The 9,198-nt window shown below is 34.4% G+C and overlaps 1 non-coding gene across 1 annotated transcript; it reads left to right on the plus strand.

Moving 5' to 3' along the window:
• Nucleotides 1-8,802: 8,802 nt before the first annotated feature.
• On the plus strand, nucleotides 8,803-8,874 carry Trnap-ugg. Its single transcript has one exon. It is a non-coding gene; the product is annotated as a tRNA-Pro (tRNA).
• The last annotated feature ends 324 nt before the right edge of the window (nucleotides 8,875-9,198 follow it).

Genomic DNA, 9,198 nt, shown 5'->3' on the forward strand with positions numbered 1-9,198 from the left:
CAGCCATACTTTCAAACCTATAATCCCTCATAATCACCTTTACAAAGCAAAGATTAAAAACGATTCTCGCCCCTACCTCCCCGTCCCCTCTCTGCTTTTATATGCGAGACGGCGAAAAGTAAGATTAAATCATTATTTTTCTTAAGCTCCTCGCCGTTTTTTCTTCGCTCTAGTGGAAGTTTTTTGCTTGGACTTTTGGTGCGGACGATCAAAGACTTGTGTTCAAATTTACATAACATTCTTAAATAAATTGCGGAGAGGCTGGGGTGGCGCAATTTAACACGAATCGCTCGGTGTATAAACTTATTAATGCGAATACCGCGATTGATGGTTAATGTACTATTAATTTATTCTGAGGATTACACGATTGTCAGCGCATAATTTCCGAACGAAACATTGTAGAACATCCGTAGTCCGTATCTATTAGCATTTAGTAGGACAAAAGAAAGAAAAAAAAAAACAAAGAACAAAAAAAAAACAATTTTTTTTATTTCTACTATTATCACACTCTCCCTTTATATTTTGTACATATTTATTGTTAAAATTATCATTCCTAAGAAAATTAAAAAAAATCATCTACTCAAGTTCAAATATATTGTTAGCTTGTAGTAAGACGACACTCGAGGTTAATACGATATTTTACAATATATAATTTCATAAATTATTTTAAGTTTTATATCAAATCAGATCAGTTCAGCCTATTACAATCCACTGCTGAACATAGGCCTCCCCAAGTTCGCGCCAGACATCCCGGTTTTCCGCAATCCTCATCCAGCCTACACATATATAAGTTTTATATGAGGGAAAAAATTACATATATGTAGATACCTAATTACCTACCTACCTGACATGATTAATCGTGGGAATTTATTTAAAAAATATTTGTGTATATAAGTTACAATAGCAAAATAAAATTTAATCGACCTTTAGAATTACTATGATATTTTCAACAAGAAAGCATTTTGTTGATATTTTAATTAATGATTTCAAAGTTGCGAAACATTAAACGAGACTCGCTATTTATTAATACTTAGATAATGATGACTTTTCATAATTAACTGATCAAAGTACGTACTTAGTTAAATGGGATTTGTTGAGTTAATGAAGAATAATAGTATAAAGGTAACAATTATTTTTACTATTTCATTGCCAATAACGAGTATTGTTATTAAAAAAAATGCTAAACTTAACTGTAGTACCTATACCTATGTAGAAAGTAGAAAATATAAATATTCGATAGAAATTTTATGTGATAGTTTTGAAGTAAAATTTTGATGGTAGTCCGACAAAATACTTTTAAAATAATATATGTAAGTATTTATTTCTTTAAGTAGTCAACGGCTAGTTTAAATAATTTAAGTATGTACTAAAAACCCTAAAGAATATTATTTTACAACTTTGTCAATTATATTTTTTTAAGTACATACATTTAGTTTTTTTTTTTATTATTTCAATATTAATAGTATATTTTTCAACCAGTAATTTTGTATGTACAAAAAAAAATTTGTATTACATATACTCGTTTTGTTACCGCGGTACCGCGGTGTTATCTCGTAAGAGCTCGTTCGTAACTTATCTTACTTAAGCCGAACTTAGTATTTAGTTAAATCTAAGACCCGCTAAGTTGTTTGCCTCAAGTGGTTGTTTGATTGTTTTAGGCGCAGGTAGCAAAGCCCGTGTGAAATATGTCGCTACTTAGTTAAGCCAAGTTTACACTCGTGAGCTTAAGTTTTACTAGTTGAAAGTGTGTGTACACTCAAGTATTTGGTAACACATTGTAACATGTAAGTAAGATCGTTACTTGTAAAGTTAGATGGACATCTATAGTCTTTAATGACGTCATTGTAAAAGAAAACTATAATCGGGAGATTGTGATTATAATAATCTCTCATACGGCTATCATATAGGTAAGGCTTTTAACCTTCAATAGGATACAATATTTGTTAGCTATAAATAATATATGCCTGTATACGCCTTTGTCATGACATGTTACTTTATCACTGCCGTCGACCCGTTGATAAATTACCTTTATATCAAAAATATTATTATATACGATTTATAATACGACAATCAAATATTAATACGGCTATTTAAACCGTAATTACTTTTCAACGCTTATTTTATTTATAAAAACAACATTTCATTATATTTCATACTATTGTTATGTCAGAATCGATCGCTTAATTAGCGCAGTGAGAGGGAATAAGAAACGATGTTACGGCTTAAGAGCGGGGACTGCACTCAGTACATTCGCTAAGTAAACCTCTCTATATTGATTCATGCGGATGGAACGAAGACTAAAAATAATAAAACAAGCCGTCTCGCATAAAACTTACCCTATATCAGTCCCTAGGGAGTTTTAATTTACGAAGTTATGATCGTCGATTGCCAATAAGTAAACACTGGCAAAGTCAGTGTATTTAACTTAATTTTTGAGCTTCCAGCCGGGGTTAATTGGGAGAGGCATAGCGGAATGTCATCATAAAAGAAGCACTTTAACAAAACGAACAACGGCACTCGACCGGCTCAAAATAAACTTATCTACTTCGGGCAAGGGTTAAAATTATATCAAATGAACGTTCGGTAAATCAGGTGGGCGCCGCGAGGGTTGACAGATGATTCAATCAGGCGCTGCTGTACCTATAATAATGTTAAGAGTACTTATTGAATTTTTGAACGCAGGATGTTAAGGCTGCGAGGCGCTGTCACTCTGCACGTGCTTATTCCTACTAATTATATTAATAACAAAATCACAAAGATGTACTTATCGCTTATTCGTGTACTTTGTTTTTTTAAAGGTATTTTAAAATGAAAGAATCGCAAAGTTTATTGTTTCCAACTTCTACTTCAGTCAAAGCGCCTTGCACGAGATTTAGACAGATTTAAAAAAATTATTTCCTTTAATTGTGTTCAGTATTATGTTTTTTAAAACAAAGACTAAAAATTATAAATAGCTATGAATGAGTTTAAGAAATTGTACGGTTCAGAATTTTACGCCCGTTACACAATTTATTAGCTTTACAAAATCAGTTCACGTATCATCAGCATACAGCGCGTTCGTATACTTTTTACTTTTATTCTTATATCTTTTATTTACAATAATCAACAGCAGCGAATTTAGTGTAACATACAGAAATGATTTTTAAGAAAAGTAATAAATCGTCTTAATTTACGTAACAATGACTTTTTTATTTCTTAAGAATAAAGAAAAATTCATTAAAATCATATTCGAGAAATACGTCAAAGAATTAACATAATAAATCTCCGGCCTCATCAATCAAGCTGGTCAGATGACTTCTTTAAAGGGCTTCGTAAGCTCTCACTTTCATCTGTGCCTACTCTTCGTAAGACGCTATAATTATTTGAATATTGCCCTTAATATGAATTAAGTTTTAAAGGGAAAGTTTTACTAAAACAATACCTAATCGACTTCTTCTTTTTCAGACACATTTTGTGTGTTGTTCACTGACTTTCAGCCAACGTTTGGAAAATAAAAATAAAAAGAATAAGAAAATGATCCTTGTAAAGTAAGCAATAAAAACGGCTTAAAATCAATATAAATCCTGTGTCCAGAAATTCCAGAAATATACACAATATAATCACAAATTACTGTGTGGTTACGGCATTAAGAATATAGCCACCTCCTCTCTTCCCGTGAGTGTCGTAAGAGGCTGAGAGCCTAAGGGATAACACAGTTCCACTAATACCACCTTGGAACTTAAAAAGCCGACCGATGGCGGGATAACCATCCAACTGCTGGCTTTGAAATACACAGGCCGAAGACGAGCAGCGTAGTGACTATGGGCAAAACACAAGGGTTCACTCCATTTTTGGAGCGAACTTGTGGAGGGCTATGTCCAGCAGTGGACTGTAATGGGCTGAAATGATGAATCACAAACACCCAGAGCCAGACCGTGACAAATATCTGTATGACCTAGACATAGGCCTGGCCATGACATATACATGGCTCATCAGCCAGTTGCTGTGACCGCTGTTCAAACACGTCGTTCAATAAATTCGAAAGTTTGTAAGGATGGATGTTCGTTACTCTTTACGCAAAAGCTACTGAACTGATTGTAACGAAATTTGGTACGTGGATGGCTGGAGACCCACAGGCCACAGTAACACATGGGCTACTTTTTATCTCGAAATTTCCATCGCCTAGGAGATGATGCGGTCGAAACTACGAGCCACAGCTTGTTAAAAAGCTCGCTGCAGTGTAATAATTTAATAAATAATAGTTTTAAAAAACTAAAAAATACGCTTTTATACGTAACATAAAAAGTAGAAAATCTAATCAAATTAGTGTATTGTTATCGGTCCTCGATAAGTCTACTAAATGTAAATGAAATCTGAACGTTTGAAGTGGGTCAAAATGAAGTCCAAAGGATTCAGTTATAAAAACATACAAATATATAAGTGAAGTTAATATAAAGCGAGTAAATTAGAGGTCATTACTAAAATTTATATACGCTTCAGCCTGTAATATCCCACTACTGGGCATAAGCCTCTTTCCCCATTTAGGAGAAGGATCAGAGCTTAATCCACCACGCTGCTCCAATGTGGGTTGGCGGATATATTCCCTACTATATGTAACGATCGCTATCAGTTGTACATGATTACGACTGGGACCGACGGCTTTAACGTGCTCTCCAAGGCACGGGCGGGAGATCCACAAGGATATAAATAATAATTAAATAAGAAAAATACAATAGCACTGATTTTTGCTCTGGTCGTTGTGGGTTACATTCCCACCCAGAGCCTGGGTTTAGTATGTGTGTTTATTTATGCAGTACTAATACATTAGTAAGTTGTTAGAAATAAATGTGAATTAAATTTTTAAGTAAGATTCTTGTAGTACCATAGAGACGTTTAAAATTACTATCACGTAAGAACGTACGAGTAGTTGCGTAACATAACTTTTGTGCATGCAAAGAGTTTGATCGAGCCATGTTTTAGGTTGAGACATGGTTGAGCCAGAACTATGTCTGAAAAGATAGCACGTGTTTATCAAATTACTAGCTTCTAGTTACTTATTGATATTCTTATATAGAAGCTAATATTCTTTTGCGAACCCATATAAAATCAATCGTTTAGTATTGATTTTCTTGCCAATATGGTTTTATGTCATTAATAGGTACAAGTATAGTTGAAAGCATATGCAAAGATGCAGACTGAATTGACTGATTAAATCAGTCTGTGTATGTACCACTGTTGGGCAATGAAGTCATCTCAATATGGAGAAGGAGTTTGAGTTCAATTAACCAGGTCACTGTTGACACAAAATTGCCATGAATAATAAAAGCTATATGGTGTTTGTGATAACAACCGCAACCTACTACTTTCTGGGTTCAAAAGTCACGTCGCATGACCAACAAGCTCATACACACAGATAACACAGACCAGTAAAGTATTGACCAATAGCGCGTGTAAACCAGCATTCGCTGGCAGTGGGGGCTGGTTTTTTTGCGGATTGCCAAAACTTGACAATCATTCTTGAGCAGTTAATGAACAATGTCCATTTCAGACTGTATTACCACATATCAACGTTGTGTAATCGCAGTCAAGCGCAGGGTTATAAACATAATGAAACAAAACTCAAATTAATTTTGTTAATAGTTAACATAATGGCAAATAAAACTTGATAGTAGAGGTTTATCTATTTTGCCCTTGCCAAAAATACGCCTCTAGCATTAATATCAGGTATGTCCCAAATACGGTTCATTATGCTTACGAATCGTTCACTTCCAAACATGTAGTGATCGAAATTTGAGTGTTCGTAAATAATGACATCAGTTGTATTTAGATAACAAAAAATATTATATTAATTTTAAAACGCCTTGTTTTAGGTCTGTGGCTAGGCGTATGACACAGCGCCTTGTATGATAGTATCTCCAACAATAACAGTTTGAAATAACGGCATTAGTACAGTAGAAAAACGAATCGTTATTGGAATATAGGAACCGGACTTAAATCTAGGACATTACTGCTTGTCTGACATTGAAGTTAGTTTATGGGTGTAGTAATGAGCTCCATGCGTGGCAGTGAGAGGTGCTGGTCGACTGTGACCTCCTTCTGCGAGGAGGCCATGGCACTAAAAGAAGCTGCAGAGAGGCAGCGCGAAATCGATCTCTATGCTGACCCGCTTCGCAGGAGACGACCAGGGGCGAGAAAAAACGGATATGGGCTCCTTCACTTTTCGCAATAGAGTGTGAGAAGGGTAGATAGACAGATAGATAGATAGATACTCTTTATTGTACACAACAACGATCAACATAATGACATAATAAAAAACAGTGTACAAAGGCGGTCGTATCGCTAGAGTAGCGATCTCTTCTAGACAACCTTTGGGTATATAGGACACAGCGTAGTGAAAAAGCGGTAGGGAAGTGTACCATTGCTCCCTCTCGCCACCGGGGTAATAGAGCGCTCACGGTGCCCGAGGTGCCAAACACACGCACAAGCAAACCAAACCGTCAGGGCGTCACGGTTGCATGCGTCAGCGATCACATTTAATTTAAAAAAATCTTCTTTAAAAATCTACAATCGAAATAATTCCTACGTCATTATACAATTTATTTGATATAAAAGCATGTATTTATAAATAATAGATTATTTTCGGTGAAATTTTCCGGCTGACCTATATTTTTAGGCCGGTTAAATCCATAATTCCATAAAATAATCGAGTAAAGAAAAAATATATTCTCCATTGTTTGGGGTTCCGCCATGTTTGATATATACGTCACATAGCTATTACGGCATTGTCATACAAACCAAACGTGTATACAAAATTTTAGCTCAATCATTTCAATTTTGAATTGTAAAATTCTAACCTAACAAACAACAATTGCAAGTTTTAAAAACTTTTAAAAATTTGTTGTATTGTATATATGTGTATGTTGTATTTAAATATATTTTTACCAATGAAAGCAACTATTTTGATCATTATCATACAACTGTAAACATAATAGGTGGATCGACTATTGAGAAAAAATACAACTCTACGGTATTAAACTGCGATTTAAAGAAGTATAGCAATAGTAATAATAATTGTCAGCATGTTGAATTTTTGTTTTTTGAGATCACTTGTTAGAGAGGTGGGTGTTTTATAGCTTATTGTTTATTTGTATAAGCTATTGAGTTACCAAAAACTTTCTCTTTCTTCTCACGTTGACATTTACTACACAAAGCTGATCCTTAACCAGTATGTTTTCATTGTCCAAAATTCTAAAGAAATTTATTGTGCTTATTACGAGTATATATCCCGCCTCGAAGCCGCCGAAGATCGCCGCCGCCCGTGAAGTTACTGTGTTAAAATGTTTTGTTTATTTTTTATTTAGTAAATTTGTATATTCAATTATTAAGACAAAAAAAGACAAAGAACTGTTAAAGTTAAAATGCTTAAACGTTGCAAAATATGAACGTCTCAAAGACAAAGAGACCGAAAACCATTTAAGCTTCGGAGTTTTCCGTTTGGCGTTGGTTCATTTATTTAGTTTTAATTCCACCATTCCTTAGCTGCGAACTGGTATCTTATTTCATTAGCCGGCCGCGACTGCGCAAGTCATTTAGCTCAAAAGTGACAAAACATAAGGATATAATTACACAAGAAAATTTTGCTAATAAGTTTATACTAAAGTATTTTGAAATGTATCTTTGGTATGTTACACTACAGTAGAATAGAACAGCAAACTAAGGAAGTCGTGCATGGTCTATTCTATCTTTTCTTCCTGAAAGTAAATTAAGTTTATTTGTAGTTGAAATGGTTTGATAGTAGTAGATAGTAGTAAATGTGTTATTTATATGTATGTTTATAAAAAAAAAAAAATTAATTACAACAGTCGGCTATTACCTATAGCACAAGCATTGAGTGGCTTACCATAGACAACCGTGTATGTTATAATTATGATATTTATTTATTTGGACGAAAATATCTCAGGTATATTGGTAATCTTACAGCCAATTTAAGAATTACGAATAATGTATGAAACGATTTACTTCTTTATATAATAAATTCGGTGCAAACTAGCCTTAGAGTATACATTACAGTGTATACTCAAGAAAATAGCCCTTCTAAAAACTATATGTTTGTTTGTTGAAACTTGACGTTTGATCCAAAAAATGGAAAAGTAAGAAATTGAACGGTATTATATATAATACGGCTTTGTGCTCGTACACACGTACAAATACTTTGTACACCAGCGTGCGTACTTTACTAGTATTATAATACCAGGTTGTATAACCTTCAGATATCCGAAGCATCACTTCCAAGTCGTTTTGAAACATTTATATTACATTTAAATAATTTAATTTTGATTATGATTTTATTCTTGCCCCCTTTCTTCCCGTGGAGGTCGTAAAAGGCGACCGAGGGATAAACCTGGCTCAAAATCGTCAGGGTCCTGGAGAAGGAAAACTTCATTTGAAATCCGGAATGGGGTCTCCGTCAAGCATTCGTGGCATAGCCCTAAAATGCGAAAGACTCCTGCAGCCGAACTGGCTCCACACGTATCCACTCGTCTTTCCCGTGGGCCTAGCCATCGAGGTCGAGAGGGTGGCGCAGAGCTTAGGCAACTCTGCGTTTTCCTGAAGAGTGTCCTAGGCGACACAGTGTCTGTCTGGCACTGTCTAAATCGTCTGCAATAGACGGACTAAGGCAAATGATGATGATGATAAATAAAATAAAATTAGACACGTTCGTAAATCTAGTGAATTATTTAAAACAATTATTTATCACTTATACATATACAGTTTAATTAATTTGATTACTTTATTAAACCTTATTTCTTATGGCTATACATCGGCTCGTTGGTCTAGGGGTATGATTCTCGCTTTGGGTGCGAGAGGTCCCGGGTTCAAATCCCGGACGAGCCCTGTTTTTTAGTAAATTATGTCTCAAAAATGTTAAATTTATTCTTTAAAATGTTAAAAGTATATAAGTATGAATATATAATTTGCTGTTTATATTTTTTTTATTGTATAATAATGATTTTTATTATTTTAAATCGTTTGAACTTTTTGAGCGGCTATTTTGGTCTGAAACGCCAAATCCGTATCACTTAATACAGCGTCAAAAAAAACTTTATTTGGTAAACAGGCGACCCTAAGAGATTCAATATAACTAACTGGCTGCTTTTCTATGTGCAACAGCGTGCAACAACCGATAATCATAGTCAAATATAAAAAAAAATTAAAGAA

Source organism: Melitaea cinxia, chromosome 1, assembly GCF_905220565.1.
Source record: "Melitaea cinxia chromosome 1, ilMelCinx1.1, whole genome shotgun sequence".
Taxonomy (NCBI): Eukaryota; Metazoa; Arthropoda; class Insecta; order Lepidoptera; family Nymphalidae; genus Melitaea; species Melitaea cinxia.